The sequence below is a fragment of the Gastrolobium bilobum genome, unplaced genomic scaffold (genome assembly GCF_033153095.1).
Source record: "Gastrolobium bilobum isolate Gb01-03AN ecotype WA unplaced genomic scaffold, APGP_CSIRO_Gbil_v1 utg20183, whole genome shotgun sequence".
Taxonomy (NCBI): Eukaryota; Viridiplantae; Streptophyta; class Magnoliopsida; order Fabales; family Fabaceae; genus Gastrolobium; species Gastrolobium bilobum.
The window spans coordinates 22,940-39,351 of NW_026895672.1; the positions used below are offsets into that span (position 1 = coordinate 22,940).

At 35.9% G+C, this 16,412-nt stretch overlaps 1 non-coding gene across 1 annotated transcript; it reads right to left on the reverse strand.

Annotated features, from left to right (window-relative positions):
• Nucleotides 1–5,321: 5,321 nt before the first annotated feature.
• Nucleotides 5,322–5,429, reverse strand: LOC133288975 (small nucleolar RNA R71). The gene has a single exon (XR_009748425.1). It is a non-coding gene; the product is annotated as a small nucleolar RNA R71 (small nucleolar RNA).
• Between the last annotated feature and the right edge of the window lie 10,983 nt (nt 5,430–16,412).

The window sequence follows — 16,412 nt, forward strand, 5'->3', positions numbered from 1 at the left end:
GTATCACTGGATTCGGGATGTGGTGGAAGATGGAGAGCTCGAACTCGTCAAAGTGCACACTAACCTGAATTGGTCTAACATGATGACGAGCCAGTACCAACAAGGAAATTTGAAGATTGTTGTGAAGGTGTCGGGTTACTGCTGAAACCGATGTATTGAAGTCAGAAGGGGAGATTTGTTGAGCGTCCTCCTTAATGCTATGCCTAACGCCCATTGAAGGGTTTGAAAATCCCTAAACTACCATATTGTGCTTAACTTAACTCACTAAGGGGTTCCCATAAACCCACTTAGCATAATTCTCACTTTTACAGTTTTGACATAGCTGAACATGGTTCAGTAATCTGGACATTGCGAGAGATTTAGTGGTTACAAGCCTCTCATATTTTAATATGTTATTCTAGACTTAATTATATTTCCAACAAGCTATCACATGCTACATAAAGTTCTCGTTTGCTCCGATTATCACCGTTTGAAGTTGGACAAGTAAAGCTGCCAGCCAACCTCAAATAGGGCTCCAAACAACCTCTACGATTTCTGCGATTCTGAACAAACTACTCCACCAATTTCTCTGAAATTTTTATACAGTAAACTAGACACCTAAAGCTTCAATTTTACATATCATGAGCCTAATTTTACCAAGAATTGAGGTAGACATAAATTTCCCAAAACCTGCTCCCAACAGCCCCCAAGTGTAGGGCAATCTGGATAGTCCTCATTCTTCTACGTCTACAGGTCTGCATACAACTCCAATGGTTACCAAATTTTGACAAAACATAGCTGACATCTCAACCTTAAAAATAATGGTTGGCACGTCCCTGTTGAACCTCTATGGAGGGAGATATGCTCTCCTAAATTTGACCCAAAATCTGTCATTTTATATAAAATTCGACGGCATCTCCTTTGTTTATTCAACTTATTCCACTTTATCAAAAGTGTGGTATTATCCTCAAATGGTACCTAATAGACAAGGGTGGAACTCAAGGACCAGCATTTCCTTGATGCTCTTACAACCCACAATAATTTATATCATTTCCCTCACTTTACATTTTAATACTTACATTGTCAAAACTTAAACTTATTTCAATCACATTATTCCATTTGCATGCACTCTTCACATTAAACATAATTATATCCTAGAATAGGCCTATTTCCCTTTCATCACATACATGCTTAAAATGTTACACGAGGTCCATAATAATAATATTACAATTCTCCAAATGCTTAACATAAATACAAATAACTTCTCCAAATACTACATGATAAATATACAACTAGACTTAGGCAAAATATGGCATAAATAAAGATGACTATATGCATAATCCAAAATCAATCTACAATATTCATGCCCTAAGTCTAGCCTATGCCAAAGGTGGCCTCAAAATGCAAAACATGCTCTATGTCCAAATGCTTATCCCATGATCCTCTTGCCCACAGCTCCAGCCCCACTGCTACTACCTGGAATAAATGCCCCAACACGGGATGAGATATACGAATATATCTCAGTAACCTAGAGGTTCTGGAGATTACTCCGCCCAATGGCTCAATTAGATGCAAATAAATAATGTACTATAACAACCAAAGAGGGATAAAGCAGGGGATTTAGTGAAATATGGATGCATATGGAGTAAAAATACGATGAAGCTGGAATGGTCGAAGCCAAATATGCAACATCCGACATATTGGCCTCGACATATAGCCTAGGGTTCTCACCCAATAAAGTGTTCTCGGAACATCAACCAAGGCACCCACCACCAATAAACCCGAGATATTCCTAGAGTGCTCCTCAATGGATAACAACTCCATGACCCTTGGTCAACTCGAACTCCCTCACAAAGACCTATCTAGTGGAAGTCCGTAACGCCAGAAGGCAATTGTCTACTGGCGAGAGACACGGTACATCCTATGTACCCAATACACATACATATATGCATGAGCATGTTACAACACATCATTAACATCCAACCCTAACCACTACCCCCAAGGGGCATGATAAACCCTTGGTTTACCATGTTTTTATGCTAAATTCCACAAGAATTATATGGAAGATTGCATGGAATTCAAGGTGTTATATGATAAAATCATAAAGATTTGAAGATGGAGCTAATATTTTGATATCTTTCTCATTTTGAAGGTAAATCCACAAGATTTGGTGCTAAGAAGTGATAAAGGAATCATAACAAAGAGTTGAAGCCCAATCTGTAAGATCTTAAATAAAAACAGAAACAAATCAAGATTTGATTGGGAATTGATAGAGATTCATGGGGAGATTTGATGAAGAATTAAAAGATATGGCATCAAAGGTTATAAATAGGGAGCTTGGGGTCAATGGAATTAACTCATTCACAGACACACCAAGGAATTACACAGAGACCCAAGGGAGGAATCCTGTTGCGGAGCGTTGGAGCACTAAGGAACCAAGTCAACATCACACCATTGGAGGCTTGGGAAACTTTTTTCTTTCTTATTGCTTTTCAATCCAGTATGCTAGGCTAGACTTTTAAGTAGTTAGGGGTAGATGGAACCCAATTGATCTTATGCCTTGAATTAAATTGTCTCTGAATTCTTTTCCTTTTATATTTGAATAAATTTATTCATCTTTAATGCTTTCTATGATTTTTCTCCTTATAGATTGATTTAGGGAAATTGTATGACAATAAGAGTGTTGGTGCATGAACCCTGACTTGGAAAATTTATCTCAATCCTTGTGATCTAAGGACAGACATAAGGTAATTGTGCAATATTTAAATTCTTGATCTTAATGCATGTTTCTTGGAGAATAATTGGGGAACTAGAGTTCTTTCAAGATCACATTGATTTAGGGTAACAAGGAATTGAGCCCTAATTGACTTAGAAAGAATTGATTGGCAATATTTTAAGAACAGATTCTTCACAGTTTAATTCATAGCATAAAGAGGAGATTGGGGGAAGTTGAAACCCTAACTGCGCTTGTTTTTAATCTTTAAATCAAACATCTTTACAATTTCTTTTTAATTCTGAATTTTAATTTGCATGTTATTAAAAATTTTCTTTTTAATTTAAATTTTCTTCATCTAAATATTGATTGTCCAACTAAACCGTGATTAGCGAACTAGTGTTTGAAACCCAATCCTTGTGGGAACGATCTCGTACTTCGGTACACTTTTATTACTTAACGACCGGTGCACCTGCCGAGTCGCAACAGGGCATGATGGAGCACAACAGAGATTAATACCAGTACCAAAGGATTAACTTTAACCGTGCTTCCTTTTCCGATTCGATGAGACACCAATAGATTATCCAAGCTTACTAGATCCAATCAAGTCACCTATTAAAAATGACATTGCCAACTTAATTCATAACTTACAATATATACACATTACTACTAACAACAACTAAAAGCATGTTTCTTTAATTTGGAGAAATCATATTATGTCTTGTGTACTTTAAAATCTTCAATTAAAGTAACTCCCTTATTAACTTTCATATTAATTTGCCAATTCATGCCATCTAAAAAGTCATAACTATAATCTCATTAATTCTTACAAATCATACATAATAGGCAATTAATATAATTTATTAGGTTAACCTTAGTTTCCATACTTTCTATAAAATTATTTATATTTAATTTGTTCTTTTAAAATTATGATATTTTATCAACATAACCTAGATGTCAAGACCTTTCCAACTGTATATTATAAACCTCGTTTGGATTTATACATCTTAAGTTATGCCTTTAGTAAATGAATATGTTCCAAAAATCAAATTTTAGAAACAGAGCAGAACATTAAAAATAAACTGGGATCGATTTGCTTATCTAAAAATTCTATCATTCTCCAGAATTAAACATCTTTGAGTTAAATTTACATAGGTTCAAGCCTCACTCAATTTGGAGCTCTCTAGCTCAAGTTATGCTTATTTTACTACAGCATGTTACTCTCTAAGCCTATTACTACACCATTGTCTTCATTTCACGGCTAATTTACCCTACTCAAACATCAGAATTTGATTTCTACTTCTTCACAAAAGTTTTAGCTTAGGATCTTATCTTTCCAAAACAATTGAGAACATCTCAATCCCATATCATAACTCCAGATACGTTCAAGTTTCTGAAGCAGTGCCAGAATCCATGACAATACCATTACAGAAAATTGGAGCTCCGATTAAGGTCCTTTAACTACCCAATCAGATTTCGAATGTTTGATAGTTGACATATTCTTGACAGTTTAATTCATAGCATAAAGAGGAAATTGGTGGAAGTCGAAACCCTAACTACGCTTGTTTTTAATCTTTAAATCAATCTTCTTTCCAATTGCTTTTTAATTCTAAATTTTAATTTGCATGTTATTAATTATTTTATTTTTAATTTCAATTTTCTTCATCTAAATATTAATTGTCCAACTAAACCGCAATTAGCGAACTAGTGTTTAAAACTCAATCCTCGTGGGAACGATCTCGAACTCCGGTACACTTTTATTACATAACGACCGGTGCATTTGCCGAGTCACAACAAGTTTTTGGCGCCGTTGCCGGAGTTTGATCTTTCAGCATTAGAAGTAGCTAAAGGCCTTTTAGATTGGACTTTTTATTTTTCTACAATTTAAATTTTCTGTATTTATATAATTTTATTCTATTTTTTTATTTTTGTTTTATTTTTATTTTTATTTTTTTAAAACTTTTTTTAATTTTTTTTTTTAATTTTTAATTTTTTTTTTCTGCATTTTCTTCATTACTTTTTTTTTTTTTAAATTTCCTATTTTTTGTTTTCTGCATTTTATGTTTTTCTGCATAATATTTTACTCTTACTTTATGCTAGGTACTGTTAACCCACGATCCTTGCAGTTTGATCTTGGGATAGAAAAGACAGCCATAAAACTCATAAAAAGCGCAAAAGAAAGAAAAGCAAAAGAAGCAAAAGCATCAAGCTCGACGAAACCAACGGAAGAAACTATGGCGGATAACAACGCGATTCATAATCCTCCCAGAACTTTGGAAGATTACATGACTCCAGCCCGAGTTCCGTAGACGGCAAGCATTATTAGACCCAATTTGGAGCTAACAACTTTGAGCTCAAGCCAGCACTGCTGCAACTGATTCAAAAAGATCAGTTCGCTGGAGGAAGCACCGAAAACCCCTACAGTCATCTAGAGAATTTCTTGCTCTACTGGGACACCTTGAAGATGAATGGAGTCTCACGTGACGCCATCTTGCTCAGACTCTTCCCATGCTCACTAAAGGAAGAAGCAAGAGGGTGGTTGCGGTCACTGCATCAAGGAAGCATCACCAATTGGGATGAATTGGCGACCAAGTTCTTGGCCAGATTCTTCTCAGCTTCAAATATGGCAAGGCTCAAAGCAGAGATCACTGCTTTTTAACAAAAAAGAAAGTGAATCCTTGTACGAGGCATGGGAAAGGTTTAAAGGACTACTCTGAAAGTGTCCCCGACATGGAATTGAAGCTTGGGAGAAATGACGAATCTTCTTCCAAGGAATGACGTCGAGCACAAGAACCTTGGAGAATGCTGCAGCAGGGGGATCATTGAAAACAAAAACTCCAGAGGAAGCACTGGAATTGCTGGAATCTTTACTCTCAGGAGTTCGATAATGTTCCCGTCTCACAAATGAGAGCAGGAATCATGAAGCTTGACGACTACGATGCACTGTTGGCTCAGAATGAACAAATATTGTAAATAAATAAGAAACAACAAGCACAACTAAATGCTCTCACAAAGCAATTTGTCAGTTCTCAAGTCTCTTCTGTTAACACTCCTCAAGTTACTTGTGGGATATGCGCAAATGCTCATGCTACTGAAGACTGTGATTTTATGAAGGCACCTGAGAATGCTGAAGTCAACGAAATCTGGTATGATCAATAAAACTAGAATAATCCGGGGAGGAACCAGTTTAGAAATAACTATAATCAAGGGTGGAAGAATCAGAATCAGCATCCAAGATTCAGTTACAAATCCAACCATCAACTTAATCCTCCCCTTCCAGTGTAATAACAGCCCCCACCACAAGGCAACACTTCAGAGTGGGAGAAAGCCTTTGCACAGCTGTCCAAGACCACCTCCGATTATATTCAAAATGAAAATGCCTTCGAAGATGAAATAAGAGCTTCATTCCGGAATCAAGAAGCTTCTATCCGAAATATTGAAACTCAAATTGGCCAGTTGTCAAGGCAATTTGCTGAGAGAGCTAAGGGTACCTTCCCGGGAGACACTATCATTAATCCTAGAAAGCAGTGCAATGCAATTACCACAAGAAGTGGGACAGTGATTCAACCTATATAGAAGCAGCCTGAAGAAAAGAAGAAGGATGAAGAAGCATCGGCTGAGGAAGAGAAGAAAGAAAAGGCAAAGGATATTATTGAAGTTGACAAGAGCAATCCTGAAAAAGTTGAAAGGAAACTGTTTAAGTGGGAGAAGAAGAAAGATTTAGAAAGGCAAGACAAGACCTTAGATCTCTCCCCATATGCTTGAATTCCTTATCCGCAGAGATTAAAGAAAGAGATTTAGAAGCAGCAGTATTCAAAGTTTTTAGACATATTCAGGAGGTTGCAGATCAACATTCCTTTTGCTGAAGCTTTAGAGAATATGCCAAATTATGCAAGGTTCATGAAGGATCTGTTATCAAGGAAGCGTAAGTTGCGAGAATGTGAGACAGTAAATCTGAAGGAGGAATGTAATGCTATCATCCAAAAGAAGTTACCTACCAAAGTCAAGGATCCAGGGAGCTTCAGCATTCCATGCACTATAGGCAAAGTGGAAGTGGATAACGTCTTATGTGATCTTGGAGCTAGCATCAATGTCATGCCACTCTCCATGATGAAGAAGCTGGGGATTACTGAAGTGAAGCCCACAAGGACGATAATGCAACTGGCTGACTGCTCTTCAAAGCAAGCTTATGGCATCATTGAGGATATACTGGTAAAGGTAGACAAATTCACCATCCCAGTTGATTTTGTCATCCTTGATATAGAGGAAGATGCCACAATTTCAATGATCTTTGGAAGACCTTTCTTGGCAACTTCAGGAGCGCTGATTGATGTACTTAAAGGTGAGTTGATCTTATGGGTAGACGGAGAATAAGAAGTATTCAATTTCTTTGACAACGAAGTTTCCCTACATGTAGCTCAACTGAAAGATCAAGTCTTCTATATTGGTGAAAGGAAAGGTGAAGAAGAGCACAATGAGGAGTCTTCTCAAGAAAGTAAGCCAAAAGTTAAGATGGAGAAGCCTAGTAGCAAAGAAAAGCATGTAAAAGTCAAGTTCAAACTTCCTGAGACTACTTTACCTCATCCATTTGCAGAAGAGCACTGTGGTAGGACACAATTTCTGAATAGTGGAGTTTGGTCATCACCAAGATCATGCTTTGAGCCACCATGATCACAAGTCAGGTATGTCAGGCTCGTGACGTTAAACAAGCGCTAATTGGGAGGCAACCCAACACTTTACTATTGTTAATTTTTCTATGGGAATTATTTTTCTTATGTTACATAAATTTTTTTTTATCTCCTACACTCACATTTTTCAAATGGGTCCCACAAGAATTTTTTTCTCTCACTTCCAACTTTTTTCTCTCTCCTAACTTTTGTTTGAGCATGAGATAATACTTCTCTTATGCAACATAAGAGAAGTATTACCCTTTTTCTATTTTAGTTATTTCACTTTTAGTTAATTAAATAAGAAAATACAAAAAAATTAGATAGAGACTAAGGTGATCAAGTGATAGTTGAAAAAGAGGACCACCATCCTTCCAGCCCGAGCCTTATGTGGATCTGAGGAGGATGCCTATGACGCTGCACTGAGAGGGGCCAACTCGTATCCTGTAAGAACCTGCACCGTTAATTAAGGTATTTAATTAATTAATTATGAAAAATTAAAAATGATTCCATAATTGACTCTAATAATTATTATGAGGCTTTAATAATTATAGTAAGTGAGTAATAATGCTGAAAGTCGCTTTTCGGAAGAAAAATGCAGATACCGATTCTGCTAGTCGGTATAAATGCGTACCAAAAAAGTATCCCGGAAAATTAATGTAAGTGCATGATAATTACTAGAATAATATGTAGGACTTGTAAAACGAGTTTCAAGTCCAGATAATGAGAACTGGTACTAGAAACCGGTACTGGCTTGGAAAAGCGCGTACCGGAAAAGTGCTCAGAAAATTATAAGAAAAATATAATAAATCTTAGAAAATTATGTAGTTTCATAATCCAAAGTTTGGGATTAAAATGCTAAGCGTAGCAATTAAAGTTAATACTGTGTGTTTAAGTGGCTTAGGCTATAAATACCCATTTTTAAGGGCACATAACCCTAGAAAACAGAAAATCAACGTGAGAGGGAGTTGATCAGCTACTTGGTGATTGCCCTATTGGCCTTTCCTTCCATTCTTGAACCAAGTCTTGATCTTTCTTGATTTTCCTTCATCCTTTCACTTGGGAAACATTTGGGAAACATCTTGAGAGGGTGTGAGGGTGTTGTGCTTGAGGTTTGGCCACTGTTTGGGGGCTGTTTGTGCTCTGAGTTGGGGTTTGGGTGGAGTACCTTCTTGCACATTGGGTTTTGAGGCTTAAAGGAGCTTTCTTGTTGAGTAAAAGGACCACCTTGGTATACCATTTTCGTGTGCAGAGAGAGACAGAATCTTGGAGTGACCTTTTGAGCTCCAAGAGCACCTCTTGTTGGCTGGTTGAGTTTTGGTAAGCCTTGTCACCTTTGGTCTTGAGTTTTTGAACTTAAAAATGAAAGCTTGATGCATGTTAAGGCTTAAAGATGATAACTTGTTGTTGGGTAATGTTGAACACACCTAGAAATGCATGTTTAGGTGTTTAAAATCGGTAAAAACCCAACCTTGGAGGGATATCTTCACGAAATGCATTTTCTGCATTCTGTCGTGAAATATCCGGATAAGTGCCCGATGAATATCCGGATATGTGATATCCGGATATGGGTTTTGAGCATCCGGATAATAGATATCCGGATATGGGATTTTGGATATCCGGATATTGCATATCCGGATATGTCCAGTGAGATATCCGGATATTGCATATCCGGATATGGTCCCGAGGAATATCCGGATATTCTGGGATTTCGTAGAACAGTAGCTGTGTTGTGTGTACAGTAGGCTATTGGGGGTTTGTGGACCCTAGATTGATGAAGTTGAACTTCTGTTTTAATTAAACTAAGTCAGAATCAAGTGATTAAGGACTTATGGCTTGGTATGGAGCCTTAAGACGTTAAACGTAAGGAAATGCGTTGTCTTTAAGTTTTATGCTTGTGTTGCATTTTATTGATATAGTATTGGTCCATAACAGATTGTGAATCTGCTGTGTTTGGACTTTGAGCTGTGGACTCTTGGCTTTTGGAGTTAGCTTGCAAGGTAAGCTTTCGTGTCCTCGGTTTAGCCATGTTGTGGTTCCACCATGTCCCATGGGGGTATGGTTTATGCATGCTGTGTACATGCTTTCGGATATTTGATTTGTTGATTGAACTTTACATGTAATGGCTTTTAATATGCATGTGTTGTTTCATCTTGACGGGAAGCCTGAGTATGTAGCGCCATACAAGACGGTGTACCGGGGTGAATGCAAGTGGTACTTGCACGGTGTGTAGGTGATAGACGTATACCTGCACTGTCTCTGGCCAGTAGATTAGTATTGACACACATGACATGATTATCTGCTGCATTGCATTGTTTTAGAAATGATAAATGATAAAATGTTTTTGAACTTGTATTGCACATGTAAGTGAGCTTGGGGTGGAAGATCCTTGAGGACTCATTGACTTACTGAGATTTCTAGATTAGAGATCTTACCCCACGTTTGGGGAATGCTTATTTCAGGATCACGTAGTATGGGTACTGATGTCTCAGGCGGCAGGAGGCCGGAGCTTAGCTGATTATGTTTTACTGCTTATGTTAGCATGACTGGATTTGGATGTTGTTTATGTTTTCTGCTATTTATGATATGTTGTTGTTGAGACTGATGTTGGGCATGTTGCCTTATTTGAGTGAGCATGGGGATTGTCCATGACACTTTCTGTTAGTACTTGTAGTTTGGAGTTGTATAAACTGTTAGATGGTCCGGTCTACGTTGTTGTAGTTCCGTGACTAGAGCCACACTTATATTATCTGTTATGAAGTATTTCAGTTATCTGTTTTATTGCAATTACATACAGGCGATGTTTTATTAATTGATTTTTAAGCAAGTTGGTAATGTTAATGGCATCATAATTGAAAAGAAAAAAAAGTAATTCCGCATTTTAATTAAGCGCAACTTAATACGATATTATGATAACATTACCGGATATATACGGGGTGTTACATATCCGGCTACTGAGGGCCAGGATGGTGAGGATGAGGATACCGTCATGACACCTGCCATTGTGCGAGATGCAAAGGACGAGGAGCTTGATGAATGATCACTTTAGCTATTTTCATTTTATTTCTGTTTTCTTTTTGATTATTTCTTTTTAATGTTATGGTATGAGATAACCTTGTGATGCAATATGGTATTTCAGCACTGATGACTGATAGTTCTGATTGATGTTGTTTCAGAGGAATCCACTAGTTCTTAACTCTCAACGCGATTTTTTTTTTAGATTTAGATCAGTCGCTGGGGACAACAACATTTAAATCTGAGAATGGGAAGCGCTTAGTACATCAGTGGGTATTGCTAAATGAACCGGAGAAATTGCATGAGTATACCCAGAACATCCGGCTAGTACAGGGAACTATCTAAACCTTTTTCTTTTCCTTAAATGCAACATTTTTTTAGAAATTGAAATTAATTTTTAAGAGTTTTAAATAATAAAAACTCCAATCCATTGTTTTGTGAAAATCTGAAAGTTTTACTCAGTGCTTTTAAATGGAAGATTGGTAGGAAATTTGATTAATGATTTGATTCAGAGTATGATGATGCACCCTCTTAAGTTTTCATAATGAGCATCAATGTAATGATTTTCATGATTCATTGAATATTCTCTTTAGTGGTGAAATTTTTTTAAGATAAAGAATAGTGAAATTACTGTGCATTCATAGCTGTGGGGTTTTGAGCCTATATAGAAAAATTTTATTGAGTGTGCATCCCACTGTATGAAAGACTCTAGAACTTGATTTGTTTCTTGTTTGAATTGGTATCTGATATATTCTATGGATATGATTGAGGCATGTTCTTTCTTTAAACTAGATGGCCAAATAGCCAACCATTGCTGACATTCCTTAGTTAAACCCTTTTGAGTCTAGGCCTGTTTATTATTTGAAAACCTATGAAGATGAATAAGCCACTTTCCATATAAATCCTCACCTTATTTGAGATTAAATTTCAGATTTGAATTGAGGAACAAATGATAATTAATTGATTACATAAATTGTGATGTATGGGAGCACAGGGAAGAAAGGCAAAAGCTAAGAAAGTAAGGTTGGTTAGAATGAAAAAGAAACAAACAAAGAAAAGGAAAATTTCTCAGAAAGAGGAAAAAGAAAATAAGTGAAAAGAAAGAAGAAAACTTGTTCTGAGAAAAGAGAACGACAAACAAGAGAAAAGTTCAAAAGAACAAGAAGAAGAGGGGACCAAAAAGAAGGAGATAGTTGTTTACAAATTGTTAAACGATTGCACCTATTCCTCTTTGAATCTGGATTTTAATCTTGGAACTCATTCTCTAAATTTTTCCTTCCTTTAGCCAGGCCAAGTTACAACCTGAGTAAAGACCTTTTGATCTATTGGATATGTCACAATAACTGTGGAGAGCGAGAATATAAGCAAGTCTATGGTAGTGTTGATTCAGCGAGATACGAGTGAAACACCAACCCTCTAAACAGTTGAGTATGAGTGAATTGAATTCCTAGTGAGGGAGTGTTTCAGGAAATTTTCCTTATTCTTGATCTTCAGAAATTTTGTTGCAGCTTTTAACTGATGAATTATAAAGCTTGTTGATTGATGTATCATACCTTAGTGTGGAACCAATGCACTCCACGAAAGGAATATAAAGGTTGAACGATTTTGATGATAACAAACAAGCATGGAAAGAAAGCTTTAAAGTGCAACCATAAAAAAAAAGTCTAAACAAGATCAAGACTCAAGCTTCAAGAGAAGACTCTAAGTCCAAGAAATCTCAAAGTAACATATCATAAGACTTAGGATTATTTGAAAGGGTAATTGATTCCTTACGTGAACGAAGCTCAAAGTATTTTTCAAATACATGCATTAAATCATGGTTTGACATTCAAAAACTTTCCTAACATAAAAATATATTTCTCAATGTTTAGCAAATGTGTAAAAAATATTTGAAACTGATTTGGATCAAGAGAAAACCATTATGGGGTGAAAACCAACCTTACAACAGGTTGGTAATCGATTACCCAAACAATGTAATCGATTACCTACTGTGCAGAAGACAAAATAACGGCTATAAAACGGCTAGCTAGTTTGCGAAAATGAGTGTAAAAACAGCCATGGGGGCCCTCTATAAATAGAGATTATTGTTCCCCTTGATGGGACACACTTCTTGATCATTATTACTAACTTATTATCATACTACTTGCATTATTCTTGTCTTCTTAATCATAACTTCTCGAGTAAATACAATTTTTGGTCTTCAATAGATTTCACGATGCCCGCTTTAGTCCCTAGCAAATAGAAAGGCCCATCGTGGTCCCTAAGAAATTCAAAATGGACCCATTTTAGTCCTTTTAGGGACTAATATGGATCTTTTTTTAATTTGTGAGGGACCACGATTTCAACTAAATGGGTCCATTTTGAATTTCATAGGGACCACGATGGGCCTTTTATTTGCTAGGGACTAAAACGGGCATCGTGAAATTTGCTGAGGACCAAAAAAGGTATTTACTCTAAATTCTCTTTGAGCTTTATTCTTGTGAGAATGTCAACAATCATTATTCTTCAACTTGTATTATTTGTACTTTGAGAGTACTTAGCCATTGTTAAACACCTCCATTTGATTTCTTGAATAGTTAGGGGAGTGAACCCTATACACTAGAGAGGTCACCAAATTCCTAAGAAAATTTGGAGTGAAAAATTGTGAGGCATCAAGAGCCCGAAGTCTTGAAAGGTTGTAGTGGTTTGTCAAGCACCCTCAAGCTTGATAGTTAGTGAAAAGAATTGATCGAGCGACTTCAGTCTAGATGTAGGTCACGGTAGTGGTGACCGAACCAGGATACATCTAGTTTGCAATTTCTCTAACCTTAACCTCTTTACTTAAGTATTGAAATTGCACTTTAGATTGTCTTTATATATTCGCTTGCTTACTTTGTTGATCACTACACTTGCTCTCACACTTATATTTTTCCTTATTAAATCATTTTATTGAAGAAATGGTTTTTAAAATATCAAAGAAGACACTTTGCAAAAAGATTTTGTAAAACTCAATTCACCCCCTTTTTAAGTATTGAAGCCACTTGTCCAACACTTAGAGTCTGAATGCTCTGTAATCATGTCTCTGATTGAATCATTACTATGAAATTCCATGCAAATGAAGATTATTACTCCCTATTTTTTTAGTTTTATTCTGATTGATTGCTGAGGACAACAATATTCAAATCTGGAAATGTTTGATAAACCCTTGGTTTACCATGTTTTAAGCTAAATTCTACAAGAATTATATGGTAGATTGCATGGAATTCAAGGTGTTATATGATAAAATCATAAAGATTTAAAAATTGACCTAATGTTTTGATATCTTGTTCATTTTGAAGGTAAAGGAATCATAACAAAGATTTGAAGCCCAATCTGTAGGATCTTAAATAAAAACAGAAACAAATCAAGATTTTGATTAGGAATTGATAGAGATTCATAGAAAGATTTGATGAAGAATTAAAAGATATGATTTAGGGTTAATCTAATTTTAGGGTTAATCTAATTTTATGCCTTACCATTTGATTTAGGGTTAATCTAATTTTATATTTTACCTTAGTGAGATTAAGAGTGCGATTATTTATTTTAACCCTCGTCTGTGACCGCAAGATTAATTTAAATAATGGGTTTATCCTTATCAACAGTATCTCATACCCTCTCTTAACATTAGATTGACAACTCCTTGTCACTTAGTGGTGCATCTCATGCAACAAACCTAGCACTATTACCATAAGCACATAAGCCCGGCTGAGCCTGCAACTTATGCCTCAGTTAAGCATTAACCAGCACCCTAAGTGTCTCACACTTCTAACACTACTCTTGCTTAACGAAATAGTGGGTCCCAACTGAGTTGTGGAGCACCACTATTTAGAGGAGGTTTGAGTAATATTGGTGGTGGGAGGTAATCATGCGCTTAATAATTTATTCCTTTTAAGGGTTCCTTTTATTTAAGGTTTACTAAGTCTCATCAAACGCATATGTATGTTATCATGCTAGTCGTAACTTATGTCAAACATCTATCGGTTTACACTAGTCGCAATTGGACGTGCATAATAAGGCATACAAACGCGATTTGTCCAATTCATGCATACTAGACGTCTTAAGTCACGAAAGCGTACATTCGTGATACACTATCTCATGCATACTAGTCGTACAAAGCATACAAGCATATAAAACACTTTTATTTGAGACAGTCATGGTGCTCGCACATTCGTCCATCTTGCTTCTCAAGCCAGGGCTGCTTGTCGTCTAAACGCCACTAGCCTAATTCTCTAATTACAAATAATTAAAGAATCTCCAAAACATCTCTGGAGGGACAAATGAAAAATTACAAAATTCAAAATTCAAATTAAACCTCTAATTTAAATAGAGCAAAATTACACCTTTAATTTAAAAATTTGAAATTCAAATTTCGAGCACCATGACCATCGCCCTCCTTTTTGCACCTAAAAGGTTAGACAACTTTGCAAGCACAAGATATCAAATATCATAAAACATGTTCATTCACACGTCTTAACATTTTAAGAATTAAAATATAATTACAAGAATCATGATTCAAATTTTCTTAATTTTCTCTTAATGGCCGAATTATATAACAACATTTATAATTCAAATTTTGTTAACTCTTTCTTAAAGAACACAAAATTAAACCACGCACGCAGCCATAAACCTTTTAATGGCTGAATCATATATGCATGTATATTATAAATTTTGTCACAAAAATTCATGCTATGCTCATGAAACAATTCATGGAGAAAAATTAAAAAAACAATCAAGGTACTCTAAGTACCCTTCATGGCCGAATCATCCCTTTCAAAAAGGTGTTTCCTTTTAAAACTTTCACAAAGAAAAAGAAACAAAACCATGACTACATATAGATATATGAACATAGCAATCACATTAACATGTTCATAAAACAAAAACTTTAACAATTTAAAGCATTGTAATTCAAAATCCATATGCAAAAATTCAAGCTTTAACCCTTTAAAGAATTTTTACCGTGAAAAACAATTTTCACAAACAAGGTAACATCACCCGCCGATGGTAAAGCAACCGGGCTCTGATACCACTTTAAAGTTAAATTGACCTTGAAGGCCGAAGCATGAGAGAGGGAAAAACAAAAATTTTCATGCGGAATCACACATGCCATCAAGACTCATGCTTTAAGACAGCATGATGTTACCTTTGTTTATGATTCAAACACCAAGGAGATTAGTGTAAGGTTTGAAGGGTTCAAACCCTTTAACGTTGATCTACACAACCCACGTCAAGATGCAAGAACTCTTCTTGAAAAGCCACCAATTGATCACCACAAAAGCTTGCTAGGCGTCCAATGTGTGAAGGAGAAGGCTAGGTTAAGGTGTTTAGAAGAGTGAAATTTTCAGCTTAAAACTCCACAAAATTGGCGCATGGATTTGATGATATATAGCTAGGTTATTTTTCAAAACCTCTTAAGAAAAACCTAACAAAAGGATGACCAAAGGAGATGAGAGAACTATCAAAATTGGATCAGATTTTTCTCTAAAAATCTGACCATAAGTAGCGCACAATAGAGAGGAAAAATGGAGTTGTTGCAAAATCAAATCTTGCCAACAACCTCCTATCATATCCTCACGATATCAAGTCAATATCTTAACAAAAATCTGACTTAACAAACATCATATGGCAAGTCATATGGTGTGCCCAATTCAACCCCAAAAATAATCCAAATACGTTGTGTAGTTGCATTCAAATTTGAACCAACTAGCCCACTGATTCTCTCAACAAACCAAATATGATTTGGAGCTTCTTTGGTTGACAAGATGACACTCACAACAACCAAAGTGGCGCCCCAAATTCAGCCTTGGATGTGATCAAAGATCTCCTCTTGATACTAGGGATTTGTTCCAACAAGATCTTATCTTATCCTTTTGTTATGAAACAACTTTTCATAGCCAATTCAAATTCGAATTCAAACATTTCAATTCAAACGTTCAAACATTTAAATTCAAAATTCAAATTCTAAATTCAAAATTCAAATTTCAAAATTCAAATTTCAAATTTCAAATTTCAAATTTCAAAAT